Source organism: Melanerpes formicivorus, unplaced genomic scaffold (assembly GCF_026170545.1).
Source record: "Melanerpes formicivorus ecotype bairdi unplaced genomic scaffold, bMelFor1.0.p_v2 SCAF_2, whole genome shotgun sequence".
Classification (NCBI taxonomy): domain Eukaryota; kingdom Metazoa; phylum Chordata; class Aves; order Piciformes; family Picidae; genus Melanerpes; species Melanerpes formicivorus.
In genome coordinates, this window is record NW_027142354.1 from 13,467,008 (window position 1) to 13,488,056 (window position 21,049).

At 39.0% G+C, this 21,049-nt stretch overlaps 1 protein-coding gene across 2 annotated transcripts in view; it reads right to left on the reverse strand.

The window, feature by feature from the left end:
* TULP4 (TUB like protein 4) overlaps positions 1-21,049 on the reverse strand; it is a 137,868-nt gene that overhangs the window by 107,638 nt on the left and 9,181 nt on the right. The gene's annotated exons all lie outside the window — the stretch shown is intronic.

Sequence of the window (21,049 nt, forward strand, 5' to 3'; positions counted from 1 at the left end):
CTTGACTCCTATAAAATATATATATACATACATGTGTGTATATATATATATATATGTCTATTTCTTCCCTCCCCGCCCTGAAATCTCCAAATCATTTATATACAGAAGACTGTACACTAAGTAGAAGGGACCATTCCTGTCCAGGATACCCCTGTACAGAATACCCCTGTCCAGGATACCCCTGTCCAGAAGCTGTATTTGAAGTGCATACACATGCAGAATTATTGCACAGTTACTAATCAAGAATGCTAATTAAGAACTGCATTCATGATATCCACCAGAGCTGTAAAAATAGTACTGTCTATACTCCATATAACACCCCACTAACCTCACATTTGAAATAACTGATCACTTTTTGTCAGTCTAGCATATTTATACCAATAAGATTTTATTTTTAAATGCAAAAAGATAAGAAAGAAAATGTATAGACATAAAGGTAATATCCTCAAACAATTTACAACACTATGTAGTTAGCACACTTATGAGGAACCCTGTCCATGAGGTCTGGTGAGTCACAACCAGAATTTTTCACCATTACAACTAATCAAAGATTTTAAAATAATGGCTGCTACCAATTTTTTTTCATTATAGCATGAGGAGGATATGAGAAATGCCACTGAGACTCTCCAGATTTATGATGCTTCTCAGTTACAGTCCAAAGAAAGTTCACACAAAAGAAAACTCACAACAATTTCCAGAACAAAAGTGTTTGAACAATTTCTGTGCTTGTCCCATAGGCAAACTTGATCCTGTGCTATTATTTCCACTGGGGGCTTCCTAACAAAGCTCTGCATTCAAGAGTTGCCATTTTATATTAGTGGCATGATGTAAGCTTTTACTAATGTTACAGAAAACAAACAAACAAACAGAACTGGTTTACTGAGAAAACAGAAAGTCTCTGAAACACCAGTTAGAGAAGCATGAGGTAAGCATTAAATAGTTTGAATTGTGCAACTGTCATGACTTTCATCAAGTGGATTTTAAAACACAGACAATCCTAGATGCAGCACAAAAACTGCATGTAATTTCTGTCCTTATTCACTGCATATAAAATTAGTAAGTTTCAGAAAAGGAATCCTCTGCACCTTAGTCAATAACCTTCTCCCACTTCAGTCCCACTTACCACCACTTTGAAGATTAGACAAACAAAAGGCTTTTCCTCTTAAAAACTTCCTAATTGCATTAGGAATGCTGAAGAGGGAGAGATGAAAATCTATAATAACTACAAAATTAATAAAGTCAGTTATTATTCAAATCCCAATACACTATCTCAATACAATACAAACTACAAGAATATTTTAACTTTAAATCACTGAAGGCCACACTTCCTTTATGCTGTACTTATATTCAGTAGACAAGATAAAAAATACTTCTAAGACTACTGTCAAGCACTCAAAAGCCAGGCTGCATTAAGATTAGATGTATTATACATGAAGATTTAATTCTTTCCATTCCCCTCTTCTTCATTCCCACCCACTATTTCCTAACAACTAACCAAATTAAGGCTCAGAGGCTCATTTAGAAAGCCTCTTTTCATCTGTCATTACAACAGTTACACAGCTCTGCTCCTTTTCACATGTTTGAACCAATCTTTTTGCCTTCTTCTTCACCCACCATGAAACAGAAGGATAATTGTTTCTGTCTCTATTGTAAGGATAAAAAACATTATAGAGGAATGTTACTTGCATGATCGCACCACTACTCTGAATTTGGTTTGGGGTCACGGTATAAAGAGAACTTGGCCTTCCAGGTGAGCCTCATCCAAAACTTTGATCCAATTTTTAACTGCAGATTTTTTACAATCAAACTTTTCTTTCAGAGCAGGGCAAGGCCTAATGATAAAAGTACACTAGATTCTGAGAAAAAAAAGCAACACATTATTTCTGCAGTGAAGTTATTTCTAGCACTACTAGGACACTAAATATCCACAAATTCCAGTTACTTCTACTCTCACTTAAAAGGTACTTGAAAATATGTTTAATCTGGATTTTCCCATTAAACAAATGCAGATGTGTGACCATTTGAGGCTGTGCCTTTAAGAAAGGGACAGTGCTGGGACACTCTGGCTGAGTGTTTTGGAATAATAACGAAAACAATCAGATATTCTAAACTAATTTCATTGGTAGATTGGTAGAGTGCAGTTTTAAGTTTTGTGCAGCCGGGATTTTCTCTCAGTTCACTCCTTTCCTTCTCCATTTCCAGCTCATCTGCTTCTGGGCTCCCTGCCAGAGTGACCCTGAACAGATAAGCAACTAAGGCCTACTAAGATTCTGCTTTATTAATAATTACTTTTACTCTCTTTCTAACCCTCTTTGGGAAAAAAGGAGGTAGGGGGAGAGAAGGAGGGTACAAGGGGGGAACCCTCCTCCGGAGGAGGGAATTTCGTTCCTGTATTCTTGGGTTGTTTTTTTTTCACTTTGCTGTATATTTCTGTATATAAATTGTAAATACTGTATATTTTGTGTACATATCTTGCATTTTCCACATTGCTTGTAAAATATAGCATTTCCCTTTGCTTCTCCAGCTGGGTTAGCTGAGGTTTTTCTTCCTCTTTGTCGGGGAGAGGAGGCTAGGCCTTCTCTCAAAACACCACAAGATACTACTTGAACTCCTCCAATAATACTGCCTTGAGTCTAAGCCCAGTGATGGAAAGCATTTAAATAAAGACACCTAAGGAGACAAAATCATACTGGACCTGTAACACAGGAAGGAAGGATCCACAAATATTTTATTTGATTTTCCTTTGAAAGCATGCTATGCTCCCAGATCACAGGGTGGGGGGCAACCAACAAAGTATTATTTTTAAGAAATGAGCTTAACAGTTGCTCTCATATTTTAGTGTCAATATTTAATAATTTTTATTTCCTGTTTCCATTAACTTACAAGAAGTTAAGCTACAGTGTTAAGCTACAGCTAGACAACCAGGAAAATATTTGCTTGTTCTCATGCATCTTTCATAGAGGTGTCTCTTTTGTTGACAGAAAGAAGTCATGTACAGCCAAATAAATGTGCCAATACTGGAGCAAGCATTTTATGTTGATTCAAAATTCCTATCTTTAAGGCTCCAGGTCAGAGTATCTGAAGGTAAGCATAAAAGGAGACTTGAAGAAAAGGAAAGCACATCAGGAAAATTCAAGTGAGTACACACTATTTGTAAATCCCTATTTTTGAAACAAAACCAAACGAAAAACAAGACCCACATTTGGCACAATTCTGACTGCCCAAACATCTTATGGAAAGAAACACAAGCTACAGAGTCTTTGAACAGTCAGGCTATCAAGATTTCAGATTTTTCAGCCTAACCTGTCAAACTTGAATGAGGTCAAAGGAAAATGCATTTTATCCTCCCTCGCTTTACAGTCTAAGAAGGAAAAAATAAAGACCACTATCCATGAAGATAGCAAGATACTTCGAAAAATGCGGGACTATGAACTTTCATTTTGTTCTGAAGGATCAAACCACAACTGCTTCCGCACAAGCTAATGGCAGATGCTCTCATCAGCTACCAAATGGTGACTGTGGAAGTAACCTTCAAGGTTACCGCTAAACACTGCAATACAAAATTGGGACATTCTGTAAGACAGTCACTGTATTATGGGCTAAATACTATAGAGCTAGGAGCTGGGCAAGATGATGCATTTTGTTGGTTTAGTCCAACTTATAAAGCAACATAAATCGTTAAATAATCCCATCCAAAAGAAAGAAAATGATTTAACAAAACAATTCCTAAAATGCCGAAGGACACAGAAGAAAACTGGGACAGAGGTAAAACCATTCTTTTCCCCTTAAAAAAGGGACATTTCCATAGGGCCTCTTCCTTCACTCATCTCCTTGAGTAATTTTTGCTTTATTTGCCTTCCATCATGGCACAAGTCATACTATACAACAACATAAAATTAATTGGGAGGACATGATTCTAAACAAGTATCAACAAGCAACTATGTTCTTCACCCCTAAAGTGAAGGGGGAAAACACAATGGTTGCCCTTGGGTAATTCTAGACACTCGTCCCCTCCTAGGGGACAGATGCATAGCCTAGGCGCACAGTCAGTCATGCAAATAAGAGAGCTAAGGAGATGTGTAATCCCAGCACAGCTGCACAGAAACCACTATGTAGAGCAAAGGTGTAACACCAGGCACAAGCTGCCAGCCCATTACTGCAGACACTGTAACAGGCACCCACTTATTGTCAACCAAATAAAACTGACAGAAAATGTTTTTGTTGGCACATTGAGAGAAGTGAAGCTTGTCTTAGTGGCTGTTCAGAAGACATTCATTACGAATATTGACAACATTTATTTCAATGCAATACTCCTACAAACTTACAATCACCTCCTCCACCAAATTACATTCTCAGGGAAGTGAAAATAAAAAATAGTAGTAGCTGATAGGCATTTCCATTCTGCTGAATGACCCTCTTGGGTCTTTGTCATAGGGAAGGCAGCAAAATATGTATGTATGCTTTCTAATTCTTTTGGATGTACAAGATCTTTCTTCATGCATAGTTGTCTTATACAAAAATTAAGGGAAATACTTCTGCTATTTCTAGACCTACTACATGTACTCCACTTTCAATGCTTGATGTTATACCGTTAAAGGGGAGTTACATTTAAAAATACACTTAAGAACCACATGCAAGAAACACATTTTTAAATGCCTTCAGGAAAAATAATTTAAAGAAAAACACCAAAGATCCTTAAGCAAACTGTTTGAAGCTATCAGTTGTAACTTGACAAATTTACACACATTCTCCTAAGATCAGAGGTCTGAATCCATGAAATACTATAAATTGTTACAACCCCTGACTATGGAGGAAGTGGGGTAAACAGTTACACAGTTAACAGGGAAACGACATTAGAAAAAGATAAGAGCACTGCAAAAGAGTCTAAGCCCCAAATCTAAGGATAACTGAGCTACACCAAACCTACCATAACATGCAAGAAAGAGAATACCTGAATTAGGTGTGGGTTTTGCTTTGTTTTGGATTGTGTTCGGTTATTTAAACACTTTCTTTAGCAACTATATACTTTAGGTGAATAAACATTGTATCTTAAATCTAGAATGGAACGGAACGGAAGGGAACGGAAGGGAACAGAACAGAATGGAACGGAACAGAATAGACTGGAACAGAGCAGACCAGACCAGGCTGGAAGAGCCTTTCAAGATCATCGTGTCCACCCTATCATCCAACATCATCTAATCAACTAAACCATGCAACCAAGCACCCCATCAAGCCTTCTCCTAAACACCTCCAATGATGGTGACTTCACCACCTTCCCGGGCAGCCCATTCTAATGGGCAATCACTCTCTGTGTAGAATTTCTTCCTAACATCCAGCCTAAACCTCCCCTGGCGCAGCTTGAGACTGTGTCCTCTTATTCTGGTGTTGGTTGCCTGGGAAGCTTTTTCTTTTTTTAAGTTGAATCAGTCCCCCACGAAGTTCCAGCACGATCCCACATTCAGCTGCACTGGCAAAATGGAGAAGGAGGAGCTGTACAACAAGACCCAAGAAACAGAAGGGACTAGTATTGCCACCTGAAGGCTTTTGATGACAAATTTTGGGCACAGAATATTTCCAAACTCATGGGTTTGCCCTCAAATGGGAGGAAGGCAAAGTTTGTCTCGAGGACGAATTTAAGATGGCTATCACAATGTCCTGGAGCCAAATCTACCCATCACCCTTGTCTCATTTTTAAATAAATTGAAGCAGGCTGAAATACTTCAGACAGATGCTGAAAGACATGCTTCAGGAAAGAAAAATGTACAAATAACACATATTAGCCTTTTAAACAAACTGGAGATCTACATCTGTGAAACACACACAGTACCTTTTGAGATTAAAAAGAAACATGAAGTGTGATCAAGAAATTCCTTTCACTTACAGTTGTGATTCTTCTCCCTCAAGAAAGGGCTGGAATTGTCACAGCACACAGAACCCTTTACACGATCGATACTTCAGGGGGCATTCACTTAAAAAGTGGTAACAACTTTATGTCATTAATGACATGAAAGGAAAGGAGCCTCAGCTCTTACCATCCCTTTTCCATTGAAGTGACTGCTCTGACCTTGACTGTAATTACAGAGCACTTCCTTCCCATAGGAATGTTCTGCAGTCTGCAAACATCCCTTGAGCCTCAAAGCAGTTGCAGTTAGTTCCTAATTATCTCCACTATCTGCCCACAGGCTCTTTGAATGCTTTGTTATGAAAATACATTTAAGTTTTGATATCCTCTCCCAAAATTCCAATACACCTTTGTATGTGATACACACACTGCAACACTGGAAACAAAAAAAATAAAGGAGAGTCAGATGGAGAAAATACCAAAAGCCACCACTTTTTAAAATTCAGAAGAGCCTCATAACCAAGAATTATTTCTGTTAGAGAGCAAGATGTATTTCAGTCAGAAATCTAGTAGCTCTGCAGAGCAATTTGAGTGCAGCATGCTGCAGCATGAAGGATGCTACATCAACCTGCCAGGAGGGAGCTACTGGTGAACCCTACAAGCTGCAACACAGGTGTGAAGTGGATTGTGGGTATGAGCTTCCCACCATGCAGCCCTTTGCTTATCACGCTGCTCAGCTAGAAAGGTAAAGGAAGGCACTTCACACACAAGAGACCTTTAAGGGTTGCAGATAGCTATTATGTATTTTAACACAAGACAAAGAGTTGCAAACAACTCAAGTTGTCCAGTCTTTGTCTTTGGATGAAGAACTTAACTCTAGTCTCGACTTTCCTTTAAATGTGCTGTAAGGAAGATTTCAATCTGTTGAAGGAATCATACCCACCTCATAACCACTGCTTACAGTTCTAGATGCTGAGGAGGGATATTCCTACCCTCACAATAAAGAGATAGAAAGCTAAGGAAGAACTTAATCTCCTCCCAATACCTGTCCCTTTTGCTTCAAGTTCCATGCTTTTTCCTCAAGCCTCTGGAACATTGTGCCAAGGTCTCTGGGTTAAAAGAGGCATATGATATCATGAAGACAGACAGATGCAAAGAGTGGTTGCTTTAGAGACAGCCTTGACAAGCAAGAGTCCCTGAAGAGGCTTTTGTGAATTAGGAGTTTTAAATGGATGCCTGCAGCAAAGCAAAGACTTGTGCACAGAAATTGTTTTGCTACCAAGATTTAGAGGGCATGAGATTAGCTGCATACATACATACATGCCCAGATAGGTGAATGATCATTTTCCTTAGATTTTCTAGCAGCTCTGTCCGTATTAATATGCTAAGTGTTTGACTGGTCACCTGTAAAGACAAAGGCAAGAGGCCAGCAAGAAGCAAGCATCCTCTACACAGTCATGTTCTGCTGGGTAAGCTGAAGGCAGGAAGGCAGATATGCACATAGGTAAAATTAGCACAGCAGTCTTGGTTGCAAGTAGTTTTACTTTGTAAAGGTGTTCACAATTATGATTCTCTTCTTCATCCTTGTCAGATGCTCCTGTTGGACAGATCAAAGATTTAGGAAGATAAAACATAAAATGTTGATGTGGGCATAAGAAACAGCAGTATGCTGTGGTCACAAACAGCTCTAACGTTATTCTTCCATGACTGTGACACTAGAACTTTTCTAGTGAGAAGTCCATAATAGGTGTAATTGCTGATTACAGAGGTGTTCAGTGGAAGGACATCTACAAGGACTGTGTTTTCCATTTTCTTAAATATGACACAAATATCAATGTTAATATGACCACAGACAAAAATTAACAGAAAAATATTTTCAAAAGCTCTGGAAAAGCATATTCAAGGAGCAACACAAGTCAAGTAGGAATTCTGACCACTTTAATGCTGCCAATGTAAAGAAGAGACTACGCATTCATTTTTTAAGTCACTAAATATTTAACTAAGGTGCCATTACATCACATTCAGCTTTACCTATCTGCAAAGAGCAAGCCTTTGAAATGTATAATTTTTAATATAAATTTTATTCATTTTATATTGTATTGAAATATCTGTTTCATCCCCAGGTAGCCAGACTTCACGTAATTCACTTACGTCTGTAAAACTAGCAGATACAGCTTGTTTCTAACTATAACCTCTACAAAGTTAGAAAAATGCTTTTCCATTGAACAAACGTTCAGGTTTCACCAAAAAACATAAACAAACATTGTAAATTTGTGGTGGATTTTTAAGTAACATTTTCACTACTTCCTAGCTAGCTCTGTAGTTATTTTTTTTTTCCTCAAGGACGTTATATAAATGGAGTAACTGTCAAGTTTCTTGGACTCAGTTGTTTATCTTCCTCAACATAATAATCTAAATGCCTTTCAGCATTTTATTCTAGCCTATGCTTAAAGAAATTTTTTAATTTTTTTTTTATAAAGCTCAGATTCTACAAAGCATGAAAATCAAAAGGGAAGATTTATCACTGCAGTTAAATCTATACCTTTTAGACAAATATCCAAATTGAGATAATGTATGCACATACACATGAAGCTAAAGCTATCCATGACTGAACAGAAGTAAAAAACCCAATATCATTCTTTGTTTGGATTTTCTGCTTTCCCATTGCCAAATTTCACCTTGTTGCCTTTCCCAAAGAGCACAAGGATCAGAAGAATAGAATAGAATAGAATAGAATAGAATAGAATAGAATAGAATAGAATAGAATAGAATAGAATAGAATAGAATAGAATAGAATAGAATAGAATAGAATAGAATAGAATAGAATAGAATAGAATAGAATAGAATAGAATAGAATAGAATAGACCAGACCAGACCAGACCAGACCAGACCAGGTTGGAAGAGACCTTCAAGATCATCACCTCCAACCTATCATCCAACACCAACCAAGCACCCTATCAAGTCTCCTCCTAAACACCTCCAGTGATGGTGACTCCACTACCTCCCCAGGCAGCCCATTCCAATGGGCAATCACTCTCTCTGGGAAGAATTCCTCCCTAACCTCCAGCCTAAACCTCCCCTGGCACAGCTTGAGACTGTGTCCTCTTGTTCTGGTGCTGGTTGCCTGGGAGAAGAGACCAACCTCCGCCTGTCTACAACCTCCCTTCAGGTAGTTGTAGAGAGGAATAAGGTCTCCCTTGAGCCTCCTCTTCTCCAGGCTAAGCAACCCCAGCTCCCTCAGTCTCTCCTCATAGGGCTTGTGTTCCAAACCCCTCACCAACTTCATTGCCCTTCTCTGGACATGTTCCAGCAAGAGGTAAACTGTTCAGAAGACCCAAAGAAAAGACTGACTCAGCTGAATAATGTCATGTGCATACGTTTCCTACTATTGGATTTGGAAAAGTAATACAATTGCAGGTTTCTTCTGCTAAGTCTGACAAATACAGGCCATAATCCTGCACTCATGCTTTGCTCATGCTAAGGTTGCCTTTTTTGGTTTTTCTGGAACATGACTGTACATTCCTCAGAGTTCCATGATGTTTGCAAATTCTAGCCAAAAACAGCATCAGAAGATAAAAGCAATCTGAAGTAATTTCATAAATAGCGTAACTCTGACATAACATTTTAAAGCTTCCTTACGCAGCTGCTTTTTCTTCTACACTCAGAATTATTACATATTTAGACAGTCCAAACTTGGTTTAGTACAATCATTTTTTTAATTAAATACTTCATGAGGTAATCAGAGGACAAAAAATAACCAACCTGGTAACATATGATCCACCCTGATCATTCCCTCTACAAAACTCAACATCTGTATTGAAGGTTCCTTTGCTCTCTTGAAAAAGTCTGCTTGCAAACTGCTCAAGGAAAATTCTGCTGCTTTTTCTGGTAAGCAGCTTGGCAAGGTAACATCATAATCTTGCGGTGTCAGTGGTCCCCTTGAGCTTACAAAGTCTATTAAAACAAATTACATGAAAACATCTTTTTCAGGATTTCAGTTCCATAGCTTAAGAGGATCAGTATATTAGAGCTCCTTTTTAGAACATAAGACAGTGCATTACTACAGTACTTAATGCTATCATGACAACTCAATACTTTCTCCATTACTGTGTGTTATGCACAGATCACAGACTACCAGGAGGTTATTAGGAGGAAAAAAAAACGTGTTTCCTTGTTATCTATACTAGCTAGATTACAATGAAATCAAAACTTCAACATCTGCTTGAAATAGCCATTATGTTTGATCTGTAGCAGATGGATGCATGAAACAAACATTACTTATGACAAAAAAGGCAAAACATACAGTATTTCCTAAAGTTGATACAAAGTTCCTGAATTTAAGAAAATCAAGAATGACATTTCAAGAAAATTCTACCCCAGTAACTAAAATGATACATTACTCTTCACTTATTGTTCTACTGAATGACACCAGGAAACAAAGACAGCTGATGAAGAAATCACAAAGTCAGAATGTAAAAATTCCATTACTGACTATTGTCGTAGTTTGGGCTGGGTGCCCTCTGCTACGGGGTGCTTCCTGTGTCCAGAAGTCCAGCCCAGTGGGTGGACACAGGAAATTAGGTTATTTCCTACCATGATCCCTTGCACCACTATAAGTTTTGTGGCGGGGTCTGGCACTTCCTCTTTTCTTCCTCCTCCGTCAGTCGGTAACATGGGGGAGAGATCTCCTGGCCTTGGGCCTTGCTAGGCCCAAGGCCACGGGGGATGGGCAGTCTCAGATCTGGCCAGCTGAGACTAGCCTAGCAATGGGAGGGGGAAGAGGGAGCCCTGGGGGTCTCGGGTGTACCCCCAGGTAGGGATGGGTTTCTCTGGGTCTGTTTTGGGTTCTTTTCTCTCGTCACTGTATCTCTAGTTCTCTGCACGCACTCACTGTTCTATTTAAACTTTCCATCACTTTTGCAATCTGTTTGTCTGAGTCATTTTTTTTTTGCGCGTGGTGGGGAGGGGGTCTGCCCCAACCCATTACAACTATTAAAAGAATTAAAAATCTAAACTAAATATGGGAAAATCTAGTTACTCAGTGATTCTGAATCCTTAAGCAATATCCGGTATAGATGTTGCCTTCATTGGATCTCCAACCTACCAACTCTGTATTGGGTGGTTGATTAAAATTGTGTAAGACACAAAACAAAAGAAAATAAAACCCCAGAAAAACCTATTATACTTGCTATATAATCTAAAGACTCTTTGCCTGAAATGACCATTATTTCTTTCTAAAGACATAAAACAAGACATTACACATACTCTGTCTTGCTTATAACCATAGAGGGTCATGGCAACAGCTGCATTACTGCCACTGTTATTTTCCCTTGTGTCCTTATTGGGATAGAATTCTCTCACACAAGGGGTTGTGTAATGCTTGTGCCACTGGTCAAAGCAAAATATCACATTATCACTAAGGTTGGAAGAGACCTCAAAGACCATCAAGTCCAACCTGTCACCACAGACCTCATAACTAGACCATGGCACCAAGTGCCACCTCCAGTCCCTTCTTGAACACCTCCAAGGACAGTGAGTCCACCACCTCCCTGGGCAGCCCATTCCAATGGCATACAACTCTCTTGGTGAAGAACTTTCTCCTCACCTCGAGCCTAAACTTCCCCTGGCACTGCTTGAGACTGTGTCCTCTTGTTCTGGTGCTGGTTGCTAGAGAGATTCTCCAGGCTAAACAATCCCAGCTCCCTGAGCCTCTCCTTGTACGGCTTGTGTTCAAGGCCTCTCACCAGCCTCTGGACACGTTCAAGTGTCTCGATGTCCTTCTTAATATGGAAAGGTTGATGGGGTTATCTGGGAGAAGAATGAGTAACCAACTCACTATGTTCCCAGCATGAACATTTCTGTGCATTAATAAAATTGCAAGAGTGCATAAGGAAATGGCATAAGCTGTTCCGAACATGTTAAATGTACCTTTAAATAATTCCAATATGGACAGTGAATGGATAAATGTTCCACAGTAACCTTGGGGAAAATAGTAAACCCCCAAAGATTATAAACATATAGAAAAAAATAATTTTGCAAATTAATGCATCTCACAGATTTGTAGATTGTTTCAGAGTTCTGCCTTCCAAATATTCCCCACAGAGTCATTCCTACAGTAAAACATCTAAAATCTATACCTAAGAGTGGGAGTAAACAACATTTTAGCGATGGGTAACCACAAAACCCATAAACCAAATATTCCATCTTTTCCTGTCTGTCCCCACTGAATACAAAGTTTACTTAAGCAAGTAAACTGCAAAAGATCCTACAAATACATAGCATTTAAGGGTTCTGCTACAAGAACCCACATTTTCTTCTCCTTACTCTCAACAGTGATTAAATTATAGAATAAGGCTTAGGACCTCTCTAAAACTTTCCTGTTTCCATCCATGTAGAGAGATACTCAACCTTTGAGATTCCAAGACAGCTATGAATTACCTGCAGTGGCTATTTAACTACCTTGCATGTATTACATTTTTTGTTGTTATTTCTACTGGATATCAAGTAGGCAGGAGACAACATTAAGAAGAATCATACATTTCCCCCCGCCTTCTCCCACCCCCCCCTCCTTTAAGGGCAAAATATCAATAAAATAACACCATATCAAATCAGATTTCTTTCCAGCTGGTTAGCTGCAATTACTATCTCAGGCATAGTATTTTCTGAAGTCTCATGTCCAATGTAAGCAAGAAAGCCTGGAGAGCACCTCATGTCTCATGTTGATTAAAGCCTGAGAAGCTAAACCTCATGTCTAGAAAATGTTAAATTGGTATTTCACATGACCGAAATTAGTTGTGTGGCTTTTTATAAATGTAACTCACAAGCTTCAGTTTGCACTTGTATGTTTACAAATTTCTCTTTCAGGCAATAAAATCCATCTCACAGAGAGTAATATGAACCACAAAATAAAGCAAAACACTGCTAGATTCTAGGGAGAGATACTAGAGCAATGTAGAGCTGCAGGGATCTGATTACAGACTGCTGGGCAGTTAGTCTCCCACTGGGATGGGGAGCATACATACTAGGATGTTCTAAAAACAGCTTTTGTTTCTTCTGTAGAGCCTTACAGGTGTCACAGGATTATTCCCCTCAAAGCTTCAACATTTTAATTTATCAAAATTTTTAAGCAGAGCATAGCAAGGCAGTTTCATAACATTCCCCTATGCAATGCTTTCTGCAATTCTTGGATCTGTTCTCCTCCTTGTAAGAGCCAAAAGACAAAAGTACAAAGCAACTGCTACGGGATAATAGTGAATGCCCTTTATCAATGCTTCTCAGAACGGCACCCAGATCAGCCAGACCTCTGACAGACTAGAAGCAAACCCAAGCCTGTCTTCCAGAAGGCCACATACAGCTGCAAAGAAAATCAGGATACACACAGGTCATCTGCTCTATTCAGTATTTGTACTGGTTTATTTGCTCTGAAGCAGCACTACAAATAACAGACATCATACCAATTTTCAATAGATGCTTCTATAATTACATTGGTATGCCCTGTGGAAACAGTATTGGGTTTCTCATAGCAACCTTCAATGATTCAAACAGCTAGCCCTGCTCTTCCCATAAAATTAACATTTCAATGGAAGACCTGATATGTGACTGGCAGAATCACCATTATAAATGGTAATCCAACAGCTTTATGACATCTCTTGAGAAATAAAATTTTAAGACAAAAGTAGTAGTATATTCAGTATACAGTAAGGCAAGATTGCTTCTGTAAGACCTTTCTCATCTCTTAGGATGCCTTGAAGTCTATTCAACAACTCTGTAAGACAGAAAAGCGTGATTCCCATTGTAAGAGATATGAAAACCAAAGGTAGAGACCTAGAAGACAAACTGTTCAAAGCAACCTATACTACAGAAAGGCTTCTTAATCTCCACCACTCCTATGTTCCACTCCAACTTGCCTTCCTAGGTCTGCTTGGCCCCTTGTTCCTCTGCTCTCTGCAGGATGCCTAACTGGTAGACTCAGTTTTAAATTAATCAAGACATTAACATTTTTGAAGTGAGGCGCCTGTAGCCTTAGGAAGCTGGACCAACTCACTCAAGTTCAAATGACTGTCAGAGCTGAAGTGAAAGAGTGGGCAGGTCCCAGAAGATGTAGGTGCAGGGAGATCAGCTGCACCATGGAACTTTGCCACAGGAGGTGGAGAACCCTCAATACTGAAGGGAAAGATAGCACCAAAAATAAGAAGGAAGAATTTCCCATTACTGACTTTCAGTCTCTGCTACAATCCTATCACCACTGAGTGTGGCTTATCCAATGTTTTCCTGCATGTTTCTATCTTGCTTCAAAACTTAACTGCTTTGGATCCACAGGAAAAGCCATAACCAACATTCTGCTTTTTTGTTCATGTATTTAAATATATCCATCAACACTTGGTGAAATAATTATTGTGTCATAACACTTCTTCTGCAGATAGACAGATACTCAGGCCAGGTTAATGCCAAATGATTTAGAGTAACCAGAATAGCTACTATTTGAATCCTCAAGCAAGGAAACCTGACTTAAATATACCATTGTAATTTGATTTTGCATTTCTACTCCTGTTCTAAAAGAAAGCCTGTTACTAGATAGTAACCTTAAACTGATGCTGATTTGCAAGTAAGCATAGTTCATACCTCATATTTGGCACTTGGTTTGGAACCTTCAATGACATAATACATTCACAGTCAAGTAATGACATATTTTAAACACACATTTATGCACATTGATGATTTTTATATTTGATGTTAAAGAATAGCAAACAGTGCTTCCCATTTTCTGGAAGTGGTATTCTCCAAACTGCCATATATGCACCACAGTATTCCATATATGTGTTCTGACACACAGTATATGCATATTGTGGTGGTGAGAGAAGGCCTAGCTCTCCCTCCCCCACAAAAGAAAGAAACCACAGCTAGCCCAGTCAGAGAAGCAAAGGGTAGAGCTGCATTCACAAGCAATATGGAAGGCAGGTTGTATATACACAATATATACAGTATTTACAATATATATACAGAAATACACAGCAAAGAAAATAATCAGAACAAAACTCCCTCCTCCAGACAGAGGAGGGTTCCCCCTCTGTATCCCCGCTCTCCCCGTACCTCCCTTTTTTCCCAAAAAGGGCTAGAGAGAGAGAGAAAAGGTAATTAATAAGGATGAAATTTTGTTAGGCCTCAAAGCACATGTAAGGATTAGTTCTTATCTGTTATCCAAGGTCATTGAGGCCAGTTGCTCAGAAGCAGACAGGCTGGAAAGGCAGAACAGACTGGACTGAGAAAGATTCCAACTGAACTAAAACTTAAAGTTGCATTCTACCAATCTACCAATGAAATTTGTTTAGAATATCTGAATGTTTTCAAAATATTCAGCCAGAGTGTTCCAGCAAATGTCCCTTTCTTAAAGGCACAGCCTAAAACGGTCACACATATGCAATACTGCACCTACACAAGGCACTCTGAAATGTTACAAGACTCAGCCTTGAACGAGACATTTTCACTTCCAACAGTCAAACCCAATGTTATCAATGTTTCTGAGGACAGAAATTTTTTTTTTAAGTTGCAATATTTTAAAGGATTAAATTTTAAGATTATATTCCAAACACGCAACTGTGTCAAGATGGTTTCAAAGGACACTAGAAATCCATTTACTCAAACCCCAGTTTTACAAGATCACAGTATCACAGTATAACCAAGGTTGGAAGAGACCTCAAGGACCAACCTGTCACCACAGACCTCATGACTAGACCATGGCACCAAGTGCCACGTCCAATCTCCTCTTGAACGCCTCCAGGGACGGTGACTCCACCACCTCCCTGGGCAGCACATTCCAATGACGAATGACTCGCTCGGTGAAGAACTTTCTCCTCACCTCGAGTCTAAACCTCCCCTGGCGCAGTGATTGTTACTAATAAAATAAAATCACACTAGATGTTTTGGATTCATATGCCTCTTATTAATCACATTTTCCATTGTTTTGTTTGGTTTTTTTTAATAAAAGGAAGCATTATCTTTGGCTAACGAGCTGGGATGACTTCCTGGATACTCTATTGCTACACCAGTAGAAACTGTTGATCTCAACATCGCATTTCATTTTTATTACATTTTGCAAGATGAAAACTATTTTCTCCTTAAAACAAAAATTAAAACATTTAAAAATTGCCATAAACAATAGCAAAATAAACACACAGCATCCCATCTATGTCTACTAAAGAAAACTTGCTACAAGCTGATCTGCCCCTTCAGCAAACTGAGTCCATTTATTCACCCAGCAGTTTCCCTCGTTTCAAAGAGGTACTTCAAAACTTCAACAAAAAAAGTTTAAGCAATACATGGTTCACATTATTTCTTAGCAATGTTATTTTATTTAAATTTGATGACTTATGCTAAAGGCTACATTTACAGTAATGCACTTACACCAAAAGTTCCACTTAAAACCAGGATATTTTTATATCCAATTTTTGCTCCCCTGTAGATGTTCTCTAACACACCATAGTGAAAAAAGACTTTTGGCTTTGATAATGTTATAAAGGCTTCTTCCTCCTCCATTACAGTACCCATGTCTGCACTGTCGTTGCAACACAAAAAGGTCCTAAATCTCAGTTTAAAAGATGAAAATGAAGACAAGACCAAGCTCAAAAGTCAGTTCCTAAAGTAAACTGTGTAAGATACAAGCACAGTTTCTCTTCTAATCCTCCATCAGTGGACTGGTGATAGCCTCCACCAGGTACAGCAGAAGACGTAAAACTGTCTCAGTGCAGACCTCAGCGCATTTTGACTGCTACAGCCCTTTACACATACTAGTTTTATTTGTTTAGAACTTGGGGAAGACTCTTCATACTTCAAATCGCAACACACTATTTCAGATGGAGGAATATGGCATGAACAATGCATACATCAGGTTTGTAGTAGAGGAGCTATGCAAAAATTAGTATTTCTACTTCTCCATCCAGATATGCACACATGAGAACAAAAATCTTCATGATTATTTGCCGAACCCTGCAGTGTAATATGGCAGTAGTAGGTCAGTCTTTAGAAGCTAGCTCCAGTTAGACATCAGTCACAACAAACAATATTTCAGTCATGCGGCTAGTAACAGAACTAGAGGGAATCACTCTAAGAGGAAAGCAGAGACACAAGGATAAAGTTTCCTTCTGGGAAAACAGGGTGAATTAAGGTCATACTGGAAACAGGCAGGTGGTATAAAAGGAGCAATAGATTAACAAGTGGAATTCATGAAGTTTTATTTTGAAGTCATGGTGCTAGAGCTCTTGGGCAAAAGGCCCAAATCACAGTTCAGGCAGGGTATCAGTTTCCTGGACTGAGTAAACTGGCCAACAGTCTAGGAATACATAACACACAGCGTCATCTACTATCTACTAGAAGGAATGTTTAACTGGCTTAGTAGGGATATAGAGGGGGAGGAGGAGGAGAATATGTGTCCATCAGCCTAGCAATAGCATTTGAAAGATACTTTCATATTCAATAAAATAAAATTGAAAATAAAACCAAAGTTATTGAAGTGGGTTTGTTTTTTTCCATTAGCATGCCAATAAAATGCTGAATCATTTGACATAAAAAATTACACGTTGGTAAGATTCATTAAGCAAGACAATCCTGTCTCAATAAATTAGGCACACAGCGATTTAGGAGTGTGTTATTTGAAAAAATAACATACAATCAGCAATTAAGCAAAACAGAGATAAAATGCTGATGAAAACACTTGGAGGGCAGTGATTCCTTTTTTATTATTCCTGCAAAGATTCAATTGCTAGAAGCACACAATAGGGTTTACCTTAACAAACAAATATAGATTGCAAACTCTTAAGAGCAGAGAGCATGTTAGTCTCATGCTAGGTCCTTTTCAGATACATTTTGGACCACTACTGTAATCATACACCATGACTGGAGTTGGGGGAACAGAACAGGGCAAACAGAAAAACACCTCTTTGACAATTAATAGAATAGAACAAACCAGGTTGGAAGAGACCTGGAAGATCATCGCGTCAAACCTATCATCCAACCCATCTAACCCAATACACCTGTCTCTACCCCAAAACCTGAATGTAATACCAATGCATTCATGTCATTTTTTGTTTCTATGTGCCAAAAACCACCAAAAAAAAAAAAAAAAACCCACAACAGTGGAAAGCAGTAAGAAACCTTTCCACTGATCAAAGCCTAGGTTCAGAAAAACATGCTCATAGTTTGAGCATATGAAGACACACTATCATACTGTGCTGATTTTGGCTGAAGCACAAAGAACCAGGGAATTTGGACTATACTACATGAAATCAACATCTGTGATACTAAGGATCTAACAAGTCACTGATAATAACCATTTCTTTTCTAGCTGAGAAAGAAAGCTAGAGAAGTGTCAGCATTTTCAGGCTTTGCACTGACATGCTAAGAAAGAAGTATTTGTCCCAAGGCAGATTTAGACATCACCAACATGAGGAAATGTCTTGTTTATAATTAGACTAATCAGTGAGGATTTCTGGGTTTAGGGAACAAAATAATCAAACACAAACTAAACAAACTTCCTCTAAGAAAACTGAAGCTTTTGCCCACTTTGTACATACCAGAAAAATTCTGCAGAAGATGTTCCATGTGAATGGGGGTCCTTCAAACAGTACAGAGGATGTGTCATCCCTGTAATTTAGTCTGAAAACCTTCACATAAGGATAGAAATCATGACTTTCAGAGCAGTGGCTGTATGCCTTTTTTTTTTTTTTTTTTAAATTGAACAGTATTTTGACCAGAGTTCTGGGCCTGAAATTTTACACAACACCGAACAAAAGGTCTTTGGCTGTCAGTCCACAGCAAGTGTGCAGCAAAGCGCACTAGTTTTTCCTAGTGCTGCCCTTCTGTGAGTTTTATTTGGTATGGAAACCAGCATCTTCCACAACTTTTCCCTCCCTATTATTACTTACTCACACTTTAAATCAGACTTTGAAACACTGTGGAAGAAAAGCTTCAAAGAGAGGAACTGAGTACTACAGTACAGGACACCTAATGAACATCAGAGTCTGGAGAGCAAAAACCTTAACAGTCTCACTTTGAGCAACTATGCATGGTATCAACCACATAGCCACAAGAGCTTGTCCTGAAAGAAACAAACATGACAGTGTTATCTTTTGACAAATTTAGTTCCCTGAGAGATCCCAGAATCTATCCAGTTACTCAAGGAAAGTATGGTAAGTAAACCTCTGAAGGCAGAGCAAGTCTCTTAAGAAATAGAAAAGAAAAAGACAGTTAACAAAATTGGTGAGGGGTGTGGAACACAAGCCCTATGAGGAGAGGCTGAGGGAGCTGGGGCTGCTTGGCCTGGAGAAGAGGAGACTCAGAGGTGACCTTATTGCTCGCCTATTGCTACCTGAAGGGGGGTTGTAGACAGGCAGAGGTTGGTCTCTTCTCCCAGGCAACCAGCACCAGAACAAGAGGACACAGTCTCAGGCTGCACCAGGGGAGGTTCAGGCTGGAGGTCAGGAGGAAGTTTTACACAGAGAGAGTGATTGCCCACTGGAATGGGCTGCCCGGGGAGGTGGTGGAGTCGCCATCACTGGAGGTGTTCAGGAGGAGACTTGATGGGGTGCTTGGTGCCATGGGTTAGTTGATTAGGAGGTGCTGGATGATAGGTTGGACGCAATGATCTTGAAGGTCTCTTCCAACCTGCTTTATTCTATTCTATTCTAAATAAGACACATTACAAAGAGAGGTGGCAAACAGCTCAAAGTAAAAAAATCCAAGAAGCCTCACACCACAAACTGAGAAACCTAGTGAGGAAAACTATCATGAAAGAATGCTATTTTGTTCACTGGGATCTTTAGTTTGTTCAGTTAGATTTCTGAATAAACATCTACACCAGAACACTGATAAGCCTCAAAACAAAAACCTTCTTGCCTTTCCTTACCCCTCTCTAGGACTTAAGGGATTTTCTTCTTGCTTTTTTGCCTTAAAGTACAATTCTTCTCTTCACAAGGTCTCCATCTATATCTAACGCAAGAGAAGAACAGATCTATTAACAGCTGACTGCATGAAAAGAACCAGCTTCACATATGTATCATGAATTTCAGCCCAATGATAACAGAAAGTGCTTAATTGCTTTCTCTGAAAAGAACACTGGTTTAACCTGAGCACCCAACTTCCAACATATTGCAAAGATAATGCTGTGCAGAAGTTTAAGCTACACAACCTTAATGTTTAATTCTTATCTTAAGAAATCTCTGACATAGATAAATTGTGCTTTGCATAAATATGGGGCCCAATAGCTAAGTAAGTATTAAAGAAAATTATTATATGAATTAGGAGGAGTTCATTCTCCAGAAACAATCCCAAACAGATAGGATGAGACTTCTCAACAAAAAAGCATCCCTGCTTTACTCATACTGCTTCAGTAAATGCAGGCATTGCTAAAGGATTGTGAAAATGAAAACTCCAACAAGCTTACTTAAAAATCTGCAACCAAAAAACATCTCTACGGATAAAGCTGAATGGTCTATAGATGCAATGTAGGAAAGAATGCTCTAGGCTGCTGAACCAACCATCCTGTCACAAATGCACCCTTGCCAGGGAATTAGCAATACAGACTTGTCATTGCTAACTCCCAAAACTCCCAATACATGATATTCTCATTTAGCAACAATATAGACCCTTTCCATGATTCACTACCTGCTACAACCACACTGAGAAGTCTTTCAATTACAAGAGTGCTTTAATGATATGTTCAAAGATGTACCCTACACAGATACCTCATTCAGGCATGCACTTTTGACAAACCTATTCAAGTATCTCATGTCTCATGGTTTACAGACACTGTATGACAGGCAGAGAGTTCACAGTCTTGAGAACCATCAAGAAAACAGACATAAGGAATCACAAAACAGAATTTATAGCTTAGTCTGTCCTATTTTGGTCCCCTCTGTTCATCAGAAAACTAATCTACATGAGATTGCAGTTGCATTTTAACATCTTGAATTTATATGGCAGCAACCTCCTACAGCCTACTTCACCTTCCCAGTCACAAAGCCCTGCTAGAGGAACCACCAAACAAGCAGGGGCAGAACTTCAAACACGCTAGGAGTTACTGAAATACCTGAGGTTATCTGACAGAAACAGGGCTTCCCCTACGCAAATTATTTTGAAATCTGATCCAGAGGACACACACAATTATCTATTGGGAAGGACTGCAAAAGATGCCAAAATTCATGATTCCTCAAAGGA